General features: G+C 44.0%; 1 protein-coding gene across 1 annotated transcript in view; it reads right to left on the bottom strand.

Moving 5' to 3' along the window:
* The window catches only part of fgf11a (fibroblast growth factor 11a), a gene marked incomplete at both ends in the record, with an annotated part of 201,074 nt that overhangs the window by 160,751 nt on the left and 16,877 nt on the right, over window positions 1-23,446 (bottom strand). The gene's annotated exons all lie outside the window — the stretch shown is intronic.

Raw genomic sequence — 23,446 nt, 5'->3', positions numbered from 1 at the left:
GACGATATCACAATTAATTAAATCTCCACAATACGATTATCGTGAGTGTTTTTCAATCACAATAAACGATAATATCGCTTATCGTCCCATCCCTAGTTGCGGCCCAAACCTCTTGTAGTGGATAAGAGCCATGGGTTATCTGATAAATGATCAGTGAGAGCCAAGGTCCATTTTTACACCTAAAACTGGCACTCAGGGTTTCGCAGTGCATCTTCTCCCACAAGACTCCTCCTTGCTCCCTTCTTGACTTCCATCCACCTCCCCGTACTTCTCTGTCTATTTCTGGCTCTCCTGGAACTTTTAAACTTTTAACATCCCTGCACCCCGCCCCTCCATAAATACAAGCACTCATCTCTCTACCCCAGGACAAACAAAAATCCACTCGTCCTAGACAATCCACCCTCCTGGCCCCCAAACTATGGAATAAACTCCCTGTCGCACTTAGAACAGCAGACTCACTCCCTCCCTAGCCTCGGACGTGGACTGATGACTCACCTCTTCAGACTCCACCTAAACCCATAGCACTTACTGGAGCACTCGCCTACCATCGATGACCATACATGAAAGCTAGGTAGCAGTTTTTAGGTTTTACAAAAGGTTTTTTACTGATTACTGTAGGTGTGTGGTGTACCTCTGTTTGTATTGACGTATTATTATGATGTATAATGTGGATTAAGCATCTGCTAAATGCCTAAATTCTAAATCGTAAATTGTAATATATCCCTATTTTTCTACGAAAATAGAAGATCTACAAGTTTGGCTGTTTTCAATGGAGAGGTTTGGAGGTAGGCAGAAAAAAGGAGAAGGAAACCTGTACAGCCCTGTCGAACTTCGACCAACAAAGTATACAGGGTTTAAGTGGTGAATAGCCTCCTTTCTCCCCCTCCGTACAACAATAACTAACAAAACTAAAGTGCAAGGTCAACATCCATTGTTTGCTCACAGCAAGCATACACACTGTTTTTTACTTCCTTTCTGTTTAGGACAAAAACACCTGCACACACTGTACTACTTAACTGTGCACAGCATACTGTAGGTATAACTTTTACTGCACATTCTGTATATTTGTTTGAGTATTATTATGTTATGCCCAATATTAAAGTTATACCATGTAACTTTTTTTTATAAAACAAATCTTAAAATTGTCCTAACTGTTAAATCGCTAAAGTTTTAGAACACCCACTCTGTTATTTTCAGCTTCTGAAGCCTTCTCTTTATATGTTTTCTATGAGTTGTGAGGGGGGGAGAATTTCCCGGCAAAATGATGTCATCTCCCACATGATACACTACCGGCCAATCACAGCGCAGATCATACACCACCGGCCAATCACAGCGAGTCTTGCTGTCTCTAAAGGAAGTAGCTTCCCTCAGCAACTGTGTTTACATTGGTGAAGGAATCTTGCTTGCTACTCCCTCAATCCTGGTCTAAAAATGACGGGAGACGGCTCTACGGATGCGTATCGGCGAGGCGGAGGTGCTCGTGACGGCCGCGGTGGTCCGCGGACCCCCGTTCCGGTGGTCCGCGGCGACTCCGGCCGAAAAAAGCAATACCGCTACTGACCATTAGTTGAGCAGCTTCCACAGTACAGCTTTAAGCTTATATTTTGTGGTCATATATTGTTACTGTAAGCACAGTCTTGCTGACCATGTCACAGACACACATTAATATCTGTCTGCAAGTATATCTGTATGATTGACAAGTAAACCACTTTGAATGTTTGAATATGTACTTCTATCTTCCTCCCTCCCTCCCTCCCTCCCTCCCTCCCTCCATCCATCCCTCCATCTCCATCTCTCTTCACAGACCAGATCGACAGTGACATTTTTGTAACAGCCTCCGTCAGGCGTCTCTCCTGTGTGACACCGGGTGACAGAGATGGTGAACAGGCTGTGAGGTGACGCCCACCACAAGCTAGTCATACAAAGTGAAAAAGCACTGAGTGTTGTGTTGACTCTATTAACAAGGAGGGTTGGTGCGTGATGCATGCGGCGGGTGGGCGATCTGACAATTTCCAGAGGTGATGTGATGTGGTGTGTTTTTTGTGTGTGTGTGTGTTGGGTATTTTGAGGACCGGTGTGGGAGGAGAGGTGCAGTATAGTCGGGGTGCTGTTTTCTTTTCTTTTTTTTTAAAGCAGTGGCGCACTGCAATTTGGGGGTCAAGCAGAGCAGGATGTGCTTGCATGCATTGTTATAGGCTCCATTGTTATAGGTTCTCTAGAGTCTAGGCTTTACAGCAAACTGGTGCTGTGGGGGAGACAGCCACTCAGTGACATCCAAACTGGTGCTGTGGGGGAGACAGCCACTCAGTGACATCCAAACTGGTGCTGTGGGGGAGACAGCCACTCAGTGACATCCAAACTGGTGCTGTGGGGGAGACAGCCACTCAGTGACATCCAAACTGGTGCTGTGGGGGAGACAGCCACTCAGTGACATCCAAACTGGTGATGTGGGGGAGACAGCCACTCAGGGACATCCATCACAAGCCTAGGACTGCAACTACTGTAGGACATTTTCTTTGGTGATTATTCTATCGATTACTTTTTAGATTAACGTAAATAATTGAGTTTGTTGTGTTTTTTTATGGTGGTGTTGTGCCAAACAATTGAGAAGAGCTACATACAAGCTCAAAGCGCTTCTTTTCTTTTGACCTTTTTGCCTATAATGACATGCCCAAAATAGATAGATTATTAATCGATTACTTCATCTTTATAATCGATTAGTTCGATTACCCCTACACAAGTCCTGCACCAACGTAGGTGGGCGTACTAAAGAAATATACAGAGGCATGAACTACACCGGCAAAAGAGATTGCCGATTGCTGTTTCTAGCAGGAGGCTCACCCCCCAAAAAAGAATGCTTCTTCTATGATTCACTTTATGAATCCCTCAAGCAAGAAAACATAGTTTAGCATGTTTCTTATACATTATTTATAAGCCCACACATGACAATGGTGAAATGCTGAGATGATTGATATAATTAACATTTTATATAGACAAAACATTTGGTGACCAACACCTCCCGGTATGGCTGGGATTGTCCCCACAAATATTTCCAGATCGCTAAACCTTTTTCAGGAGCCCACCTCCTTTCCCATAGAAAGGGTCTGTCATTCAGTTCCTTTTTCTCCTGTACGTGTTTTGTATTTGTTGATGACATGTTGTCTATTACTGTGTTATTTTTATGCTATGTTGATGCATTGAATTCATAGGTGCACAATGGAAACAAGTCCCAAGGAATTGTTTGTGTTTTTTAGCTGTTTAGATTTCAAACTAAAAGTATTAACTCTCTTTCCGCCGAACGAACGCTCGTTCTTTTATCTGCGGCGCCAAAAAGAGCGTTCGTTCTTTTACCTGTCTGAGCACTGTAAGCAGATGAGTGGTGGCGTGGGTGTGTACAGCAGCAGCAGCTCCCGTAACGTTAGTGCCAAATCCTGGAGCTCATGTAAACAACAATGGCAGCAAGATCACTTTTCATTGGAACGTTTTTTTTTTTTTTTTTTTTTTTTTTTTAACAACACGATGAGGGATACAGTGGTCTTTTACAAAAAAATGTGGTTGGAATTGTGGATGGATATTTTTTTAATAAAATCAAAGGTAGGCTACTTTTATGGCATTAAAAGACATCCTTAGATCCCTATAGCATCATATAAATGGTGGTAAAAGAGTTAAATCAATCAAACCCTGAGGAAACATCCATCCATGTTCACACAGCAGTACTTTTTGCAGATATCTGTCCTTGAAGTTTCATTGGCGAATATGAATTGGACTTTACACTGAGGGAACCTGTGCCAGATGTATTTAACTGCATTTATTTCCTCCCAAGATCATTTGACATAATCTGCTCTTGGCAACATCAGTTTGATCTTGGGAGAAATTATGTTTCCCACATTTCTGTGGAAATTAGCAGTACTGCTCTTAACTAAAGGTAGAGAAAAAAGCAATCATTAAAGGTGATACACCATGCATTTAAAAAGTATTTATGTCATATTGTTTATGTCCCAAAACGTTTTTCAAAAGGTTTGAGGCTAAATTACCACTCCTGAATAGAGAGCCTCTCATTTTTGAATGGCTCTCAGAGCATTTTCAGCTGCAGTACCACCTTTGGCCTGAACTGCGCCACCCCCCCCCCCCCCCCCCCCCCCCCCCACCCCACATTTTTCTTCAAAAACGGCCGTTTATGACGTCACAAACGGCAGCAAATCTGGACAGCCTGTTTGAGAACCCGTGGGATGCTTTTAACCTCCACCTTCCCAAAACCAGAGAAAGACACAACGGTCTGAAATGGGACTTTGTGAGGATAGAAGGTGCTAGTGGGACCCCAAAAAAGGTTTTAAAATAGGAAAAGTGATTTTTCATGGTGTATCACCTTTAATGATGATTGATCATGATTGAATCCAGCTGCAACACACCAAAAATATATTCCTAATCCAAACCGTAGATATATACAGTATAGAGAGATATTGCATTGGCTGTTCATTAGAGCACTGGTTCTCAAATTGGGGTCTGGGGACCCCCACAAGGTTTCTTCCCGACAGTGACGATAAGCAATGTATGCATGCCTTTATTGTTTCAAGATTATGTTCAGTAAATAAGAAGAGTCGCCTATAATCAGCTTGCCCGTGTCCTCGGGGCATCTTTGAGTTTTATGATGTGTGATGTACGCCGTGCTGTTTATCCTCCGCGGCATGTGCACACGCTGCGAGGCTCTGTGATGTTGTTGTGAAGAGAAACACGATGTGTCAGCAGTCAGCACAAGTACTGTACATACAGTACAGCAGATGAAGGCTCAAAAGGAGACGTCCAGATGTGTAAGGTGTTGAAGTTAAGGCATTCCCAAAGTTCCTAAAGGCATCGTGTTCAACCAGGCCTGACGGAAAAGTCGATATCTTCTAAGGCGTACATCTTCTAAAAAAAAGAAAAAGATAAACTAAACTACAGTACAGACGCAGTAAGCCCTTCCAGGTCAGATGTTAAGTCATCTTTATATTGTCTTTTATATCATTTGCTTTTTCTTACTATACTTTTCTCTCTAGTCTACCCTTAACGTTATCGTCGTTTCATCCTTTCTACAGTGCTGCCGTGATGGCTGAATTTCCCTCAGGATTAATAAAGGTCTTTCCTATCCCAACTCAAGCACCCAAACTTTCAAGATCGTCATAACATTTGCCACCAATTACACTAAGGACTGATCATTAGTGTAATGACTTTTCTTGGCAGTGTTTTTTTTTTTTTTTTTTTTTTTTACAGCTGTGGGACGATAAAGGCCATACAACTGTAAGCCAGGGTCCTTGAGGGGGTTCCAAGGGGTCCCCAGCTAAATTATTTATAGTTACAGTAGGAACCAAATGCATCCTTAATGCATCTTAATGGAAATGTAACTCCCCGCGGCGTACAAATGGAACCAAATTAACCTGTAAGGTTACCCTGACCCTAACCACACAGTACCTTTACCAAAACTAATGAATAAAACCAAAACCATGTATAACTTTACGATACTAGATCACCTAAAGTTTACTAAAACGAATGAATGAAAACACATCCAAACAATGTCTAAACTTTAACCAAAATAACAGTGGCTAACCTTAACTAGACCAGGTCACCTGGTTCTGCCAGACCCGCAATGAAAATCAGAATGCAAGGAAGGGGGGGGGGGGGGGGGGGTGGATCAATCTTAGTCTGGCCTCTCTCCTTTGACCTGTCCGGCAAGCGTGACGCTGGATCGGCTGTTTTCACTAGTATGGCACTGAACTAACACATGAACACACAGGATTGTATAGGCTGAGCAGCTGGAAATGTTTCTGAGCTTGTAGATGGGCTGAGGAATTTATAGTGTCAGCAGCTCGTCAGCCAACTCAACTCAGCTGGTCCTGTACAGGTGACGGCACTCAAGGCAATCAGCCGAGCAAGGGAAGGGAGGGGCAGATGAGCAGTCAGAGGCAAACACAGGCACACTGAGGAAAAGAGGGACCGACCGACCGACAGACCGACAGACCGACAAAAGCCTTTTGTAGGCCGACCCCCTGGGTCTGGCAAAAACCATACCAGCTGTGAGCTACATAGAATAAGCAATGGTGTGCAGTACAATTAAACACAAAAGCAAATACAATATGCCATCCCACCACATTATTGTGCAACTTGGCAAATGGCAAAACAACTCAAAGTTACAATATTTACAAAGTAAACATTGACATTCAGCAACTGACGCTGAATGCAGCCATTCCCTAGTCTAACATACTTTACTGGCATAATTCAATCAAACTCATTTACTTCGTTTTTGTACAGTAAGTCTTACTGACATCAGACAGAAGACAGCAAACGAGAGGGGATGATTTTGGTGAGACACAATGGCAACATTTTTCTGTGTTTTCTGTGTGTTCAATATGCCTCATTTACCTGCCAGCTCTAGACACACAATGAGGGTGAAGGGGTTACAACTTATTTCCCCAAAAGTCACTACCTGTGTTATGTTTCTCAATACTCTCTTTCTATCTCAGTCTCCTCTCATGTCTGTCTTTCTGTGCCTGTTCGTCTGTTGCTCTGACTCTTTCTGTCTGTCTGCCTGTCTCAGGCACGTGCACACATAGACATCAAAGAGGGCTTGAGCCCCTGCCCTTTTATCCGTCTGTAAAAAGTGCCCTCTCTAGACCATCAACGCAGTTTTTACTACAGTGAAAGCAAGGCCCTCTTCCCATTCCATACCTGAAGGCAGCATTCAAGAGAACTGCCTCGTCCAAACTCCCCTGAACTTGAATGCAGCATCTTATGTTGAAAGAATTGCCCTCATTGTGTAGAAATCCATGCCGTACGCCACATCTCCAGTATTGACTTGATATGCTTAGTTCAGTGTGGTACTATCAACCACCGAAAATAGCTGACCTCTAAGCTGAGGTCTGCTATTTTCGATATTTTCACCAAAAGGCCCTTTTACAAAGTTCAGCCCCTGCCTCTCTAACATTCTCTGCACGCCCCTGGCCTGTCTGTCTGTCTCTCTCACTCTCCCTCTCTGCGCCCCTCCCTCTCTCACTCAGTCTCTCTTTCTTGCCAAGTCCTTTAGCCGTTACCTCTTCCTGGCATGTCCACCCTTTCTTTATCTCTCTATTTCATCTCCTCTCTCTCTCTCTCTCTCTCTCTCTCTCTCTCTCTCTCTCTCTCTCTCTCTCTCTCTCTCTCTCTCTCTCATCTCTCTCTCTCTCTCTCTCTCTCTCTCTCTCTCTCTCTCTCTCTCTCTCTCTCTCTCTCTACTCTCTGCAGAGGTCAGTCTTGGTGTGTGTCCTCGACTCCCCTAATCACACCATCTACCAATTCACTTTCAGCCCTGCAGAGAGAGGAGGGTGGTGTGTGTGTGTGTGTGTGTGTGTGTGTGTGTGTGTGTGTGTGTGTGTGTGTGTGTGTGTGTGTGTGTGTGTGTGTGTGTGCACGCGCGCGCGCTTCGTTATCTGCGTTTCTTTCACTTACAACGCAAACAAAACAGAGACAGAAAATCCTCTAAACATTATTGAGAGACCATCGCTCACATTTAACATGCATTGTTCTTGGCACGTTGTGAGAGAGACTTAAAACCTATAGCTTCGCTATTGTGGGGGTAAAAAAGGAGGTAAAGAAAGAAAGTACGAAAAAAGGAGAGGAGGGCCTAGTATAGACCCCTAGGGGCCTCGGGTAAAGACTAATCAAGACTAGTTCATTGGGAATGCTGGTGGATACAGCTCGAAACATTGATTGTCTAATCCAGTGGTTCTCAAACTTTTTGGGCTGCAGTACCAATTTATACTGATTTCTGAAGCTGAGTACCCCTTTCCCTGACTACAGCCTTTTGCTTAGAAAAAAAAAAGTCCAGTTCTCAAGCCAATATGTTCAAAACAAAACAACATAATGGCAAATAAACATTGCTTTCTATTCAATAACAGTTGTTCCAGTACTAGTCAAGGTATTGATGCAGGGACGTGCTGGCCATTGGGAAAAGCGGAACAACTCCCGAATGGCCGGCCGGTCTTTTTGGGGGCTGGGCGGCCAACAAAGTAAATCATCACTGTCGGGCAGAAACCTTGTATCTCCAAGTTTCAAATTTGTAAATATTTTCGCAAAGCAAAGCCCTGCTTCATCATACAAGGCTGTCGCACAAAAGCAGTGAAAACAGCAGATCTACAAGCACACAACGCCTCGCACCGCGAGGCGTTGTGTGCTTGTAGATCGGCTGTTTTCACTAGTTTAAATCATTTTTAAATGATAAATACAAAACAAACGGTTTTGGACATACAAGGTTTCCACCCGACAACGATGAAATATAACACATGTAATTGGCCCACTGGCTTGTCACTTTGTCACAAATCTTTGAGTAGCAGCAGCGCTGTAGAGAGAGATCTCTCTCTATAGCGTGCAATGAGGGCCTCTCCAACTCTTTTTCCCGGGCTGAATCAGGGGCCCAGCATGTCCCTGTATTGTCATTTGGTTTAACAATCTACAGATGAGCAGGTTCACACAAAGTCTGTCAATGTTTTATCATTGACCATAACACTACATACATATTCCCATTTTCTATATATTTTTTTTCACGTACCCCCTGCAGTACACCTGCGTACCCCTAGGGGTACACATACCCCCATTTGAGAAACACTGGTCTAATCAGTGTTGTGTTGTGTTGGGTTGCAGGGACGTGCTGGCCATTGGGAAAAGCAGGACAACTCCCGAACGGCCGGTTCATTCCCGGCCGGTCCAGGCTGGCCATTAGGAAAAAATTAAACTGTTTGCACAAAAGTAAAAATTAAACTGTTCGCACAAAAGTAGTGAAAACAGCCGATCTACAAGCACACAACGCCTCGCACCGATCTCGATCTGCTGTTTTCACTAGTTTAAATCATTTTTTAAATGATAAATACAAAAACGGTTTTGGACATACAAGGTTTCCACCCAACGACGACGAAATAGAACTAATGTAATTGGCCCACTGGCTTGTCACTTGTCATGATCTGAAATGGCAAATCTTTGAGTAGCAGCAGCTACTCTATCTCTCTCTATAGCGCGCAATGGGGGCCTCTCCAATTCTTTTTCCGGGCTGAATCAGGGGCCCAGCACGTCCCTTCTGGGTTGTGTTGTGGTGGCAGGACTGGTCAACAGGCAGATGAGTCACTATTTAAAACACTAATATTACATTTCAACGTGAAGGCGTTTATCCTGCCAGTGCCAACGATGAAGCAACAAAGGACTTATTAAGCGTATTAGATTAGATTAAACATTTTACTGACACCGCGGGGAGGAACAAATCGCTAAACTCAGACAAACGACCGGCATTCCAGATCCCTGTCTCTGTTTTGTCTGTTATAAAAAAATACCTTGGCAACTTCCTGGCCAGTTGCTTAACAGGCCTTTTAATTTGATTGAACTGGTCCAGTAAAAAATATGAAGTGCCCGCACATCAGGCTGGCTGTGTGTGGGACCGGGATGATGGAGAGATGCATACGTTTGTTGAGTCGGTTGAGAATGCATTTAATGACACTGATACCGTATTTGTTTTTCTGCATACTGCAGGCTAGCGTAAGTACACTGCTTACGTTTTTGCATAGGGTGGGATACTGTAAAGTCACTGGGACTGTGTATTTGCTTAGTGCAGGTATAGAACTCCCAAGTCCTGACGTCACTACACTAATGATTTAGCTCCCTGGACCCCACTTTGAGAAACACTGAGTATCAGACATTGTGACTTGTAACGGGCTGAAGAGCTACGGCATGAAACGTTATATAACAGAGGTCAGTGTCTTATATATGCTGACAGCTGCTAAACAGACAGACGACAGCAGCCTACAGTACACTATATGACAGGCTGTCATCCAGCCTGCTTTACACTAAAGCAATCGTCCTTGTCGGGTGGAAACCTTGTATGTCCAAAACTTTCACTTTAAAATAGTGAAAATAGCCAATGCGTTGTGTGCTTGTAGATCGTCTATTTTCACTAGTTGTGTGCGACAGTGTGGTATGATGAAGCAGGGCTTTACTTTACGAAAAAAATATACTAATTTTAAACTTGGGGATACGAGGTTTCTGCCCGACAGTGACGAAATGCTCTGCTGTGCTCGGTGTGGGCCTGCATGCAAGGGACTTCTCTCTCTCTCTCTCTCTCTCTCTCTCTCTCTCTCTCTCTCTCTCTCTCTCTCTCTCTGGGTGCTAAGATGGCCGCCTGCCACAGTGTCCATGTTCTCTGAGGCAAACACCCAAGGCATTGGCAGAGTTCTACTGCTGGCTGAGCTTAAGCACTTCCTTGGGATTAGTTAAGTTTCTTGCTCGCCTCTGATGCATGAAGCATTAGAAACTTTTTCTTTTTACTAGCTGCCTGAGGGAAGATAGGTATTTCAGACACATTTGTCAAGATAAACCATTCATTGCAATGATATTACATTTGATGACGTGACTCTGCTCCTGTGATACTACGGATTTATGTCTGAGTGACACAGATTCTGAGATCTCAAACCCCACTGAAGCAGAGGCTAACAGTTACAGTACGTGCTTAACACTGAACCCTTCAAAGGCATAACTTAAAAGTATGCCCTTGTCACTATGTAAATCAGATGGATTTCTGTGGCTCGTACGATGTTATAACATCATACAACCTACAGGAATCCATACAAATTATCATACTGACAATAGTAAAGAACTAACTGCCACAAGGAGGAGGCTATGGGGAATTGGAGGATTGTTTGATCAGTGACAAGCTACAGAAGAGCTGCTGTGATCTATGCTGAGGGCGTAGTATGAAAGGTGAACGTTCTGCTTAAACCTAGAATGAACCATTGATTGAGGGCGTGTGTGTCAGCCGGATAGCAAATTAGATTGAAAGGTGATTCAATCAATGTGGGGAGGAGCCTGACCTCTGTGACTGCCTGCACTATGGTGAAGCTCAACAACTTCAACAAGGGAAACTTTGAGAGGCGGCACGTGGTGCAGTCGGTCGGTAGCGCTGTCGCCTCACAGCCAGAAGGCTCTGGGTTGGGTTGGCGAAGGGACCTTTCTGTGGGGAGTTTGCATGTTCTCCCCGTGTCCCCTAGGGTAGGTACCCTCACAAAAAAACGTGCAGTAATCCTGGTCTGCCTCCACCTGGCCAGCCGGGGCGCCTGATGGAGATCAGGCAACCCGTTATTGGCACTATATTCTGATAGTAATCATTGCCATCATTGCCATTGACCAGAGTAGTCTTTCCCAGTAATGGGTCTCCAAGGTCGGAAAGGCCAATTTCATCATCAAATCAGGATACATATTATATTAAACAAGTGAAATTGGAAGTGATGAGACTAAGAAATGAGCGGACAAAATTGGAACCGGAACACTATAAAAATGAAGCCGATACTCTCTCCTGATTGGCTGAAAAGGTTGTCACCTACTGTACTTGAAAATGCATTTTCTGTTTGATACAGAGCTTGAGAGACATATGGAGAGTCGTGTTAGTTACAGAACAAACCCTCTGTATAGAGCAATGAGTAGGCTACTATCAGAACATCTATCTAAACAGCTATTTAAAACATATTTTCAACCAAAGACAATTAGTTACCCTGCCTACCTTTAAGGACCATAGACGTCCCGGCTTGTATTGAAGGAGTGCAGGCACGCGCACACATAGACATCAGAGGAGGCTTGAGCCCCCTGTAAACAGTGCCCTCTCCAGACCATGGATGCAGTTTTTACTATGGTGAAAGAAATGCAAATGCCTCCTTTCCATGCCATAACTGAAGGCAGCATTCAAGAGAATTGCCTTGTCTAAATTCTCCTGAACTTGAATGCAGCGTCTTATGCCGAAAGAATTGCCCTCTCTGTGTAGAAATCCATTGCCGCGTTAAGCCACATCTCCAGTATTCACTTGATCATGCTTAGTTCAGTGTGGTATCATGCACCGAAAATAGCCGACACGTTGTGAGCTTGGAGGTCTGCTATTTTCTAACAAAGGCCCTTTTAGAAATTTCAGCCCCTGCCTCACAAACATTCTCTGCACATCCCTGAAGGAGTGCAGAGAATGTGTCTTTTGAATCCTTCTAAGATTTTTTGAAAAACCTATGTTTCTATGTCAGCAATCTGGCCAGCCATCGTCAAAGAAAAGGTCCTTTTCACTTCAACTGGAGCTCAGTTAGTCTGTTCTTGAGAGACTACTATGTCAGTGGTGCTCAAACCTTTTCATGTGAAGGACCCCCAAAATGATATGTATTTGGCCACGGACCCCCATTTCAAAATATCTAGTTCCAGGGACCACCCCAGAAGCAAAATTTGAGTTACAAACGTTCGCTTCGAAAATACATATATTCAAAGATTTGCACACATTTTCACGACTTTTTCAAAAATAGCAGATCTACAAGCTCGCAGCGCGGCACTCGGTGCCGCGCTGTGAGCTTGTATATCTGCTATTTTTCACTGGTTAAAGCATTCAATAATTCTAGGCCTAAATAAAATTGGCCAAACATCGCCCAGAAGAAATACTGTACATGCAGCATACGTTGAATAACCGAATCTGGGTGTAACAGCAGTTGCATCCGACACGTTCTTCAGCACTCATCATGGCTGAATGAAAACGCTCACGGCCTCCTATTTTAGTTCAATCAGAATCTGTCAATGTCTCATTCCTGCCATCTGGTGTCAGACTAAAATCCATCAGCAGGAAAAATGTGACATTATTACAGCACTTACTCAGTGTTCCAACATTACATATGACTGCATGTTGGGCAGAAACCTTGTATCTCCATGTTTCTTATGTATATTTCCTTTTTACAAAAATATATACCTTACTTAGGTGTATGACAGTGTTGAGCAAAATAGCCGATATACAAGCTCACATCGCATTGTATCGCGATGCATCGTGAGCTTCTAGATCTGCTACTTTTGAACATTTCGTAAAGGGAAAGTGAAGGTGGGAAATATCTATTTTATAAAAGTATTACAATAAGCTTGTGACTCAAAATGACTTTTTTTCCCCTATTGATTACTCACGCCATGGAGACCTGAGTTCAATAATATGTTTTGTTTTTTGTCGCATTCCCAAGAAAAAAAAAAAGTATAATAGTAAACTTACCCTGACAGTTTCCCCATCCAGGGCCATGCATTCGGGTCCCCATCCGGAATCAATGGGGATACATTTACTATAATCACATTTTCGTTATACAAATACAAAAAGATGTTAACTCAAGTCTCTATGGCATTAGTAATCAATAGAAAAAAGTCATTTTGGGGGTGAACTACTCCTTTAACAATAATCACATTGGATCCATTGGAACTTGGGTTATTTTACCCCCTTTTTCTGAAAAGTAACAGTTTCTAGACATACAAGGTTTCCACCCGACACGACAGTGACGATATTATGACCTCCTTTGAAGTCAGAAAGATCCATATAAGCAGCATTGCCAATAACATAACTGTATAATAGTACTATTCTCTTATTGCACAGCCTGTGCCGGTGAAAGGACATCATTTTCTAAGAGGCTGTACCACATTTCTTGGATTCCGCATATATCCCATTTTGGAATGAAAGGACCTCCATTCATCACTATGACGTGAATGCCTGATGAGAAATAACTGAATAAATTAGGGAATAACTGTCACTTATTACAGCGTTGTCCCGAGCATTAAGATTAGCCAGCGGCACATTCCCTTTTATGTCTGCTTTGACCTTTACTCTGTACAGTATGACGGTGTGACAGCTGAACATCAGTAAATACCGCACGCACGCACGCACGCACGCACGCACGCACGCACGCACGCACACACACACACACACACACACACACACACACACACACACACACACACACACACACACACACACACACACACACACACACACACACACACACACACACACACACACACACACACACACACACACACACACATCCACCTATTTTTTTTTTTGTAAATTCATTTTAGAGTGCTCTGGATATGTGCACTTTTAGTGCACATATCTGTCTATCGTTGCTGTCGGGCAGAGACCATCTCCCTATTTCAACTATTTTATGTTTCGTGAATGTCATACTACAGCGTCGCATAAAAGTAGTACAAAATAGCAGATCTACAAGCTCTTTTCAAGCAACTTTTCAAATGCTTTAAGAGGTTAGGGTTGTCGAAATATTGAACCATTAAAAAGTATGAACCAAAGCTTGTTACAAAATAATAACTACATTGATTCCATTAATGGAACATGTGTTCTCCCCCCCCCCCCCCCACACACATTTTCTTAACAGTAACAGTGTTGGAGCTACAAGGTTTCCACCTGACTGCAGCGATACACTGTTTATACATCCAACAGGCAGTGACTCAGCTGTCCGACACCCACAACGTCCTCGCAAAGTCATGGAATCTGGCCACTGACCTTTGTTGAATGTCAGCACATAATGTCAGCTACATGCACACTGAGAACAGGTACTCACCCCGGCACACACACGCACGCACACACGCGCGCACACACACACACACACACACACACGCGCGCACACACACACACACACACACACACACACACACACACACACACACACACACACACACACACACACACACACACACACACACACACACACACACACACACACACACACACACACACACACACACACACACACACACACACACACACACACACACACACACACTGTACACACACACACACACACATTGAATATCCACCACGATATCCGCTATAGCTCCCTGCAAGGCTCTAGCTTCAAGCATCGTAATTCCCTTGATCCCACGAGCAGGCATCTCCGCTTAAGTTCTGATCCAATAGCACTGCGGCTGCAGTCCTGATCCCAGTCAACTGCGACCGTCGTACAACAAAGCATGAATTAGGTATAAATGTTGATGCTGGGTGCAGATGTTTTCATCTGCACACAAGACACTGCTTTTTTATTAACTCAGTTATTAGGTCTACTGTACTGAGCACTATTAGGCCTACACTCTGTTTCCAAAGGGCCAGATTTAAATGAGCTGTGATATATACAGTACTCTAGAAGTGCGGTATCTTGATTGCAAAGTGCTTTTGCAATCATTCTCTCCGAAATATAGCGCTTCGTCCTGCCAGGAGGGCTATAATTTGGAATGCTGGCTCTTCAGGAGGCTTATTAACTTTGGTTTTACACTATTGTGTCTCGCCCTCTCTTCGCACGACTGAAGCTGAACAGACATTGCAAATGGTCAAATTAACGCGCCATCATATCGGCACAATATAGTGGGAATAATTTATATAACTATGCCAAGATAAAGATCAAGATACTTTCTTTGCCATTTGCACGAATGCAAGGGAATTCTGAACATATTTTCCAGAGTGAAGATTAATGGGGATTCAAGTACACGTCATAGAGACAAGAAAGAAAATCAATCCTAGAGTACTAAGTACTGCTACTACTACTAAAACTACCACTAAATTGAATGCTAAAAAGGAAAAGCTTTGCAGAACATAGGGACGGACATACCCACAAAGCCAGACGTAGGAGTGGTTAACACCGCTCAAAAAGCAAACAAGAAAATATGCTCACTACAGTACTTCATATATTATGATATCAATCATATATTTTTAATAAATATGTATATGATGACCAATATATCATGGACACCTGTCGACCTCAAGTCCTCCATTTTCTGTAGCATTACAGTATGCGTCTCATCAATGATAAATGCATACTAATAATAAGTAGTACTTCTTTGGTCTATTATTTGTCACTGTATATCTGTGGAAAAGCTGTCCTCTGTATTTTACACGTCCTAACTATTAGGAGCAGCTCCCAGGCGGCAGTTGGGAGTTAAAGGGATAGTTCACCCCCGCCCAAAAAAAGTTGTCGTCGCATTCCTAAGCCAATCATTTGATGACCAGCAATGGTTTCCTATGGAGACACAAAGACCCTGCTTTGTTCCCTTTGGAGACACAAAGACCCTGCTTTGTTCCCTTTGGAGACACAAAGACCCTGCTTTGTTCCCTATTGAGACACAAAGAGTCTCCTCAAATTATTGGTTTAGGAATAAATAAATAAAAATAATATATATATATATATATATATATATATATATATATATATATACACACACACACACATATATATTTTATATATATATCCATGAATTCAAGTCTCCATGGGGTGAGTAGTCGATAGAAATAATGTCATTCTGGGGGTGGACTATAACTTTAAGTGTCAACGCTCAGGGACACTTCAGAGATGTATTGAGGAATATGACATGAAAATGGATCTCGACTATCCCTCCATCAAACAGCTGCATACAGATAATCTTTAGAACCCCAAGCCCCTCTCTCTCTCTCTCTCTCTCTCTCTCTCTCTCTCTCTCTCTCTCTCTCAGTAACAGGGATGTCGCACCAACTTCTGGGCCCTGGGTAAGGATTCACAGATATTATATTGTGCTTTAACTATTCGGTGCCGGCGTGCCGCGCTGCGAGCTTTTTTAAAAACCTATGTTTCTATGTGAGTGGTGCTCAAACCTCTTCTTGTGAAGGACCCCCAAAATGATATGTATTTGGCCACGGACCCCCATCTCAAAATATTTATTTCCAGGGACCCCCCCCCCAGAAGTCACAAATGGTCGCTTAAAAAATACTGACGTTTCAAAAATAGCAGATCTACTAAGCTTGCACTCGGTAACTCGGTAACTCACCCCCCCCCCCCCTTGTGACGCCCCTGAACCCCAAGCCCCCCCCCCCCCCCCCTCTCTCTCTCTCTCTCAGTAAGGTTGTGTTATCCTCAGCTGTGCTGCTGCGGGGTGAGCGATGCTGGCTGATGACTAAAGACATCTTCAGAGGTAAACCCCAAGTTGTTGCACGCACACATCCCCTCTCATCTCCCGGTCGAAACTTAACTCAAAGTGAGAGCGCAGACGAGGACTCCGGTGTGTATGTGTGTGCGTGTGTGTGTCTGTGTGCTTGTGCGTGTGTGTGCGTGTGCGTGCGAGCACACACACACAGTGGGGGTTGCACTCTGGCCTGCCTCCAGAGCGGTAGATTGATGGCACATTAAAGTGAAGGACACGTCACGCACCTGTGATTGTGTACCGCAGGGAGCAACAGACAGGTGGACAGGGTGCTGCAATCAGCAAGGTGCCCCGCACACACGCACGCAAGCACGCACACACGCACGCAAGCACGCACACACACACACACACACGCATACACACACACTTCTTGTGATTTTATGCCCAGCTTTTAAATGTTATGCCTTTTTTTTCATCCTAACACTGAAGCCGAAAATATCTACAAGCTCACAACGTGCCGTGAGCTTGGAGATCAGATACATTCAATGCTCGACACAACAAAGAACACGCGCGCGCACGCACACACACACACACACACACACACACACACACACACACACACACACACACACACACACACACACACACACACACACACACACACACACACACACACACACACACACACACACACACACACACTCGCGAGCGCCTTTACAAACGCCCACCATACCAGGGGGCAGCTGATCCAGCGTAGATCACAGCTCCATTGTAAGTTGTTTCATCATCACCTTATGTGAGTTAGCGTCGTGCACAACTCGTTTGTAATACAATAGTTGTGAGGACATTATTAGGAATGCCATTTTCAAATTTTTTATACTGAACCCTAACGGCGAAATGATCTACAAATCGACACACATGTATAAATCACTCATAAATCCAACCGTAATCCCTAAACCTAACCTCTAGTACCTAATGCTAACTCCAACCCAAACTGCAATCTATTTGCAACTCAAGTCTAGAAACGTTTGACAACATGAAACAGGGCAATGTCTATTTCAACAAATTCTGCCAAACTTGTGAGGGGTCAAAGGTCTCCATAAGTATAGTAGAAATTGATAAATAGGCCAAGGACACACAATACCTGCATGTGTAAACAGCGTGCATGTCCAGATGATGTGCCACCAATGCACTTACTTAGTTTGTTTGTTTGTTTGTTTATATGCATGAATGTGTTTCATGCACGTGTGAAAGCATGAATGTTATGATAGCTGTCCAGTGTATACACAGCAATCTGCAACACCTCCACGGCCTGCAATCTGCCTATGCAAAGTCAGAACGGGGTGTTTGTTGGTAATGTATGCCACTTACATAATGAATGTGCGTGTGCGACGTGCGCGCATGCATGCGCCTGTGTGTGTGTGTGTGTGAGAGAGAGAGAGAGAGAGAGAGAGAGAGAGAGAGAGAGAGAGACGCACACTACGCCTGCACTTTCAACACTCCCATGTTCTTGCTGTTCTTGCGTACGCTAACAGCACTTTAAATGACTGCAACATGCATTTTTAAGTGCTCTAACATGTATGATGGAGAACAGAGGGAGGTGGGGTGGCGGTGGGCGGTGGTGGAGGAATAGATCACCGTTTCTCAACGTTGGGGTCGGGGGCCACCTGGGGTCCCAAATGGATCCAATTAAGTACGGTAGAAACAAAAACAAGCACACTCAAGTCTATATACACGTAAATGCAATTTGCCAGGTGCGCAGCTCACAAAGGCTCACAATATAGCCAGCACTCTAATGTCCTTCTGGTACTTTTTACATTTTACAGAGAGAGAGAGAGGGAGAGAGAGAGAGAGAGAGAGAGAGAGAGAGAGAGAGAGAGAGAGAGAGAGGGAGAGAGAAGTTGACAGATAAGCAGATGGACAGACAGTGACAGTGCAGAGAGAGGTGCGCACGAATGAGATCCGACCTTACAAAGACTGCAGAACGTGTTGTGTTGGATCCAGTTAAGCTGTTTGTTTACCAATACTGTCATTGTTGTTGCCCCGTTCATGCTGTGTTGGCGTGTCGTGCCGCGCACCGGAAACAGACCATCTGCAACCGTGGCAAGTTGTGAGCTTGCAGATCACACACACACACACACACACACTATATATTTACATCACTTGTGGGGACATTACATAGCCTTCCATTCATTTTTATGCAAGTCCTGTGGCCTTACCCTAACCTCTATCCCTAAACCCTAACCCTAACCGTCGTGGGGACCTACTATTTTGTCCCCACACTGTCAGAGGTCCCCTGCAGGTGACTGTGTGAACATGCGTTTAGTCCCCATACGTATAGCTAGACCAGGGGTCGGCAACCCAAAATGTTCAAAGAGCCATATTGGACCAAAAAAAACCAAAACAAATCTGTCTGGAGCCGCCAAAAATTATAAAAGCCTTATATATCGTCGTTGTTGGGTAGAAGCCTTGTATGTCCAAAACTTCGTTTTGTATTTATCATTTACAAAAATGAACTAAACTAGTGAAAACAGCTGATCTACCAGCACAGTTGTGTGCTTGTAGATCGGCTGTTTTCACTACCTTTGTGTGTCAGTCTTGTATGATGAAGCAGGGCTTAGGCCTACTTTGCAAAAAAATAATAAAAAAAAAATACAAATTTGAAACTTGGAGATACAAGGTTTCTGCCCGACAGTGACGATAAAAAAATCGTTGAAACAAAAAATATTTTTTTCACCCCCATCTTTTTCCATTTTCATAAAAGCTCCAGGGAGCCACTAGGGTGGCGCTAAAGAGCCGCATGCGGCTCTAGAGCCGCGGGTTGCTGACCCCCGAGCTAGACGAACACACACACACACACACACACACACACACACACACCACTAGGCTATGAAGAACCCCTTTGTCCGTTTGTCCTCGGCACCTGTTGGGAAATCATACCCCCCCCCCCCCCCCCCCCCCCCCGCAGCCTCAACCATTCCCCAGAGAAAGGCTCCTCATGATCAAAGTACGTAATTAAACACGTAATCAGATACGCCAGCAAACACACCCGCAAGCGCACGCACGCGCGCACGCGCACACACACACACACACACACACACACACACACACACACACACACACACACACACACACACACACACACACACACACACACACACACACACACACACACACACACACACACACACACACACACACACACACACACGTGCACCCTACATGTAGCTTTTCACAGCGGCTTTGAAGTGCTTATGAAGGTGGTGCGGGTGAAGGAGAAAGAAGAGAGAGACGTGGAGAGAGGTGATGCATGGTGAAAACAGGAAGTATGATTTAATGATGTGTGGTGGCCCGTGTCACAACGTGGGTCAGGGACATTGTGGCAGGGCCAACAGAGACATCACTCTGTGTTGTATGTGTATACTGTGCAGCACTGGTCCCCAAAACACTGGGTCGGGGAGCCATTTGTATAGGGTGGGCGATAATATGGTGATAAATATCGTTGAGGTCGATACAATGTCTCCACAATATACCTTTTGAGAGATATCGTATATGTCGTAATACAACGAGGGAGCCTTATAACAAATCCGGTTGAATTGTTCATACAGAGATTCATTGCAGAATTAATTTAAAACTGCATTTTTGTCTAAATCAGTAGTTCTCAAACTTTAAAATGTCAAGGTCTCCCCGTAACTGTGACAGGGGTCCATTTGGTTTCATTCGTATACTGTCAGAGTTACATATTTGTAAGGGTCAATTTAGACCTCCCAAAGGGAACCCACACAGAGTCCCTTCACCCCACTTTGAGGACCACTGGTCTAAATGGTCTGTAACTTCTTTTTCTTTAACTCATTTAGGCCTAGAATTATTGAATGCTTTAACCAGTGGAAAAATAGCAGATCTACAAGCTCGCAGCACGGCACTCGGTGCCGCGCTGTGAGCTTGTATATCTGCTATTTTTCAATTCATGATACACAATAATGTGTACCCATTCTAAATGGGTTTGTGTTACCTTGTACTGTAGGTGGTTGTACTGTTAAGTAACTTGAAAAATAACCATAAAAACCAACATGAAAAAGAATTGTATTTTTCCATATCGCCCACCCTTACCCATTTGTGGCAAATATCTTGCAGTGTACCTACTGTACCCTTAACGCCAGGTGCCCCCATCAGCTCTAGGTACAACTGAACTCAAGGATCCACAGGAGTGGAAAAAAGCACCATGGCGTGCTGCTTTTTCCACTCCTGTGGATCCTTGAATTAAGACATGTACATGTACAAAACAATACTAATATCTAGGGTAATCTACAGTAGGTTTAATGAATACTTCAGTATTTTGAAGATTTTCCAGAAATGTTCAGAAAATATCAATTATAGTGAAAATATCAATTATAGTGAAAAGAGCATTTTGTTTATGAGCTTGTAGATCTGCTCACTATTATTTGAAATAGGGCTGTGTGGATGATTCATAAGCTAATTTTTCCCCCCTTCCTAGAAATAGTGTAGTCAGAAGAGCAATATTTGTCTTTGAAATGCAGTATCCCAAAATACAAATAAATATAAGTACAGATAGCCAGTGGTGTAAAGTAACTAAGTACATTTACTTTACTGTTCTTAAGTACAGTTTTTGTACTTTACTGGAGTATCTCCAGTGTTCAGTACTTTTACTTCTACTCCACTACATCTCAGAGGCAAATGTTGTACTTTTACTACAATTATCTGAGAACTTAAGTTACTAGTTACTTTTCAGACATAAATTATAATAAAACATAAATTAACATTTTAGCCCTACTTTATACCGTGGCTATTTTCAAACATTTTGTAATTTTACTTTTGGTTCTTTAAGTATATTTTGATGCCAATACTTTCGTACTTTTGCTATAGTACATTTTGAATTCGAGACTTTTACTTAAGTACAGTACTCGAGTAAGTGTAGTTAGTTACTGTTCACCACTGCACTCGCGCGCACGCATGTGTGTGGTGTATTGCGCTTAGGCCGACAGTACTCTGTATGCGTGTGCGTGTGTGTGCGTGTGCGTGCATGCCCCTGTGTGTTGGCCTGTGCGGGTCCATATGTTCCTTCTCTCGTGTCAGCCTCTCCCCTTACATGCTGTCCCTAAGCTGACATCTCCATGTGATCCACGTATACTCCAGAGCGCTGCCTGCACGCAAACCATGCATGCGGCAAATTGACTGCATATATAAAATGCTAATGCAGGCATGGCAGGCCCTCTGCTCTGTGTCCCCGGCATGTTAATGTTAATGCCGGCATTCCAAAAGTGCAACGCATTGATTAGAAGCAGCAGGCTCTCAAAGTGGGGTCCTTGATGGGGAGAGGGGGGGGGGGGGAGACTACTAATTGATAGTTAGGGGCTAGTTAGGGACCAAATGGACCCTTAACGCCTGCAACTCATAGTGATTGATTGATTGATTTATTGATTGATTGATTAGACAAAACTAGAGAACAGTACAAGTATGGTCAATACAATAGAAATGTAACACAGTACAAGTACAGTTAAACAACCTGGGGAACATCCCAAATAAGTCCTTTTACGGTATTTTTTTTACGTTGGAAGTCCTTGGTATTCAATTCATGGACTGTACAAATGGTACCAAATGGACCCGTATTTGTACACTCCCAGTTATGGGGGTCCATGGATCAAATACATATCAGCCTGGCTGTGGGGTCCTTGAAATTTCAGACTCCACCTAAACCCTTAGCACTACAGTAAAATCAATGACCATACATGAAGCTAGTTAACATTTGTTTGTTAGGTTTCTTTAGAACTTGATTATATTGTGTTTTTCTCTAGATAGATATCCATTTACATTGTTATATTGCTGTTAATGTACTGACCTATTATCTTGTTTATTATTGCGATGTTGTATCTGCTTATTGTAAGTCGCTTTGGATTAAAAGCGTCTGCTAAATGCTTAAACTGTAAACTGTAAACTGAAATTAAACAATTTGAGAACCACTGGGTAACAGGGTCAACACACCTTTTCTGTGTTTTTCCCCTACAGGGTTTTGTCTGCCGCATGGCGTATTTGGTGACACTGAAGGAAGCAAGGAAGGAAGGAAGGAAGGGGGCCCTTTTCTTTCCTTCTTTCTTTCTTCTTTTCCACACACACACACACACACACACACGCACACACACGCGCATGCTGACTCGAGACTCCTGACGGTCATTTGTTACACACAGGCCCCGAGATGCGGTGGGTTGTATGGCGGCGGAATGCTAATTGCCTGGCGGGCGGTATGAGAGGTGGAGCGCGGGGCAGGAATGAATGGGTGGGGGGGGGGGGGGGGGGGGGGGGCGGGGGGGACGGTATGCGTGTGATGATGCACGCCCACGCACGCTTCCTGCGCCGTCCCCAGCCGGAGGTCGTTTGAAGAGCACTCGCTAAGGATCTGAAACACGCCGCCCACCCACCGCCCCGCCTCGCCTCGTCGCTAAACACAAATATTTCCTTTTTTCTTTCCTTTACTCCCCCCCCCACCCCCACCCCCCCACCCCCAGCTCCCTTAATAACAGTCCTGGGTGTACTCTATGCCACGCTGTGCGGCACGCAGCAATGCCAGCATGGGGGATGGCATCGCGTGGCACGGCCTGTGCCATCTCATGCCGGCCCCGCTGTGTGCCACAGCCCTGCCAATCGTCTCACCTCCATTTCTACCGGGGAGTCCGGTCGGCCTATTCAATGTTCAACACGCACGCACGCACGCACGCAC

This window comes from Nannobrachium achirus (genome assembly GCF_963921795.1).
Source record: "Nannobrachium achirus genome assembly, chromosome: 14".
Lineage (NCBI taxonomy): Eukaryota > Metazoa > Chordata > Actinopteri > Myctophiformes > Myctophidae > Nannobrachium > Nannobrachium achirus.
Note: the sequence above shows the minus strand (reverse complement) of the source record. Positions and strands in the feature narration are given on the sequence as shown.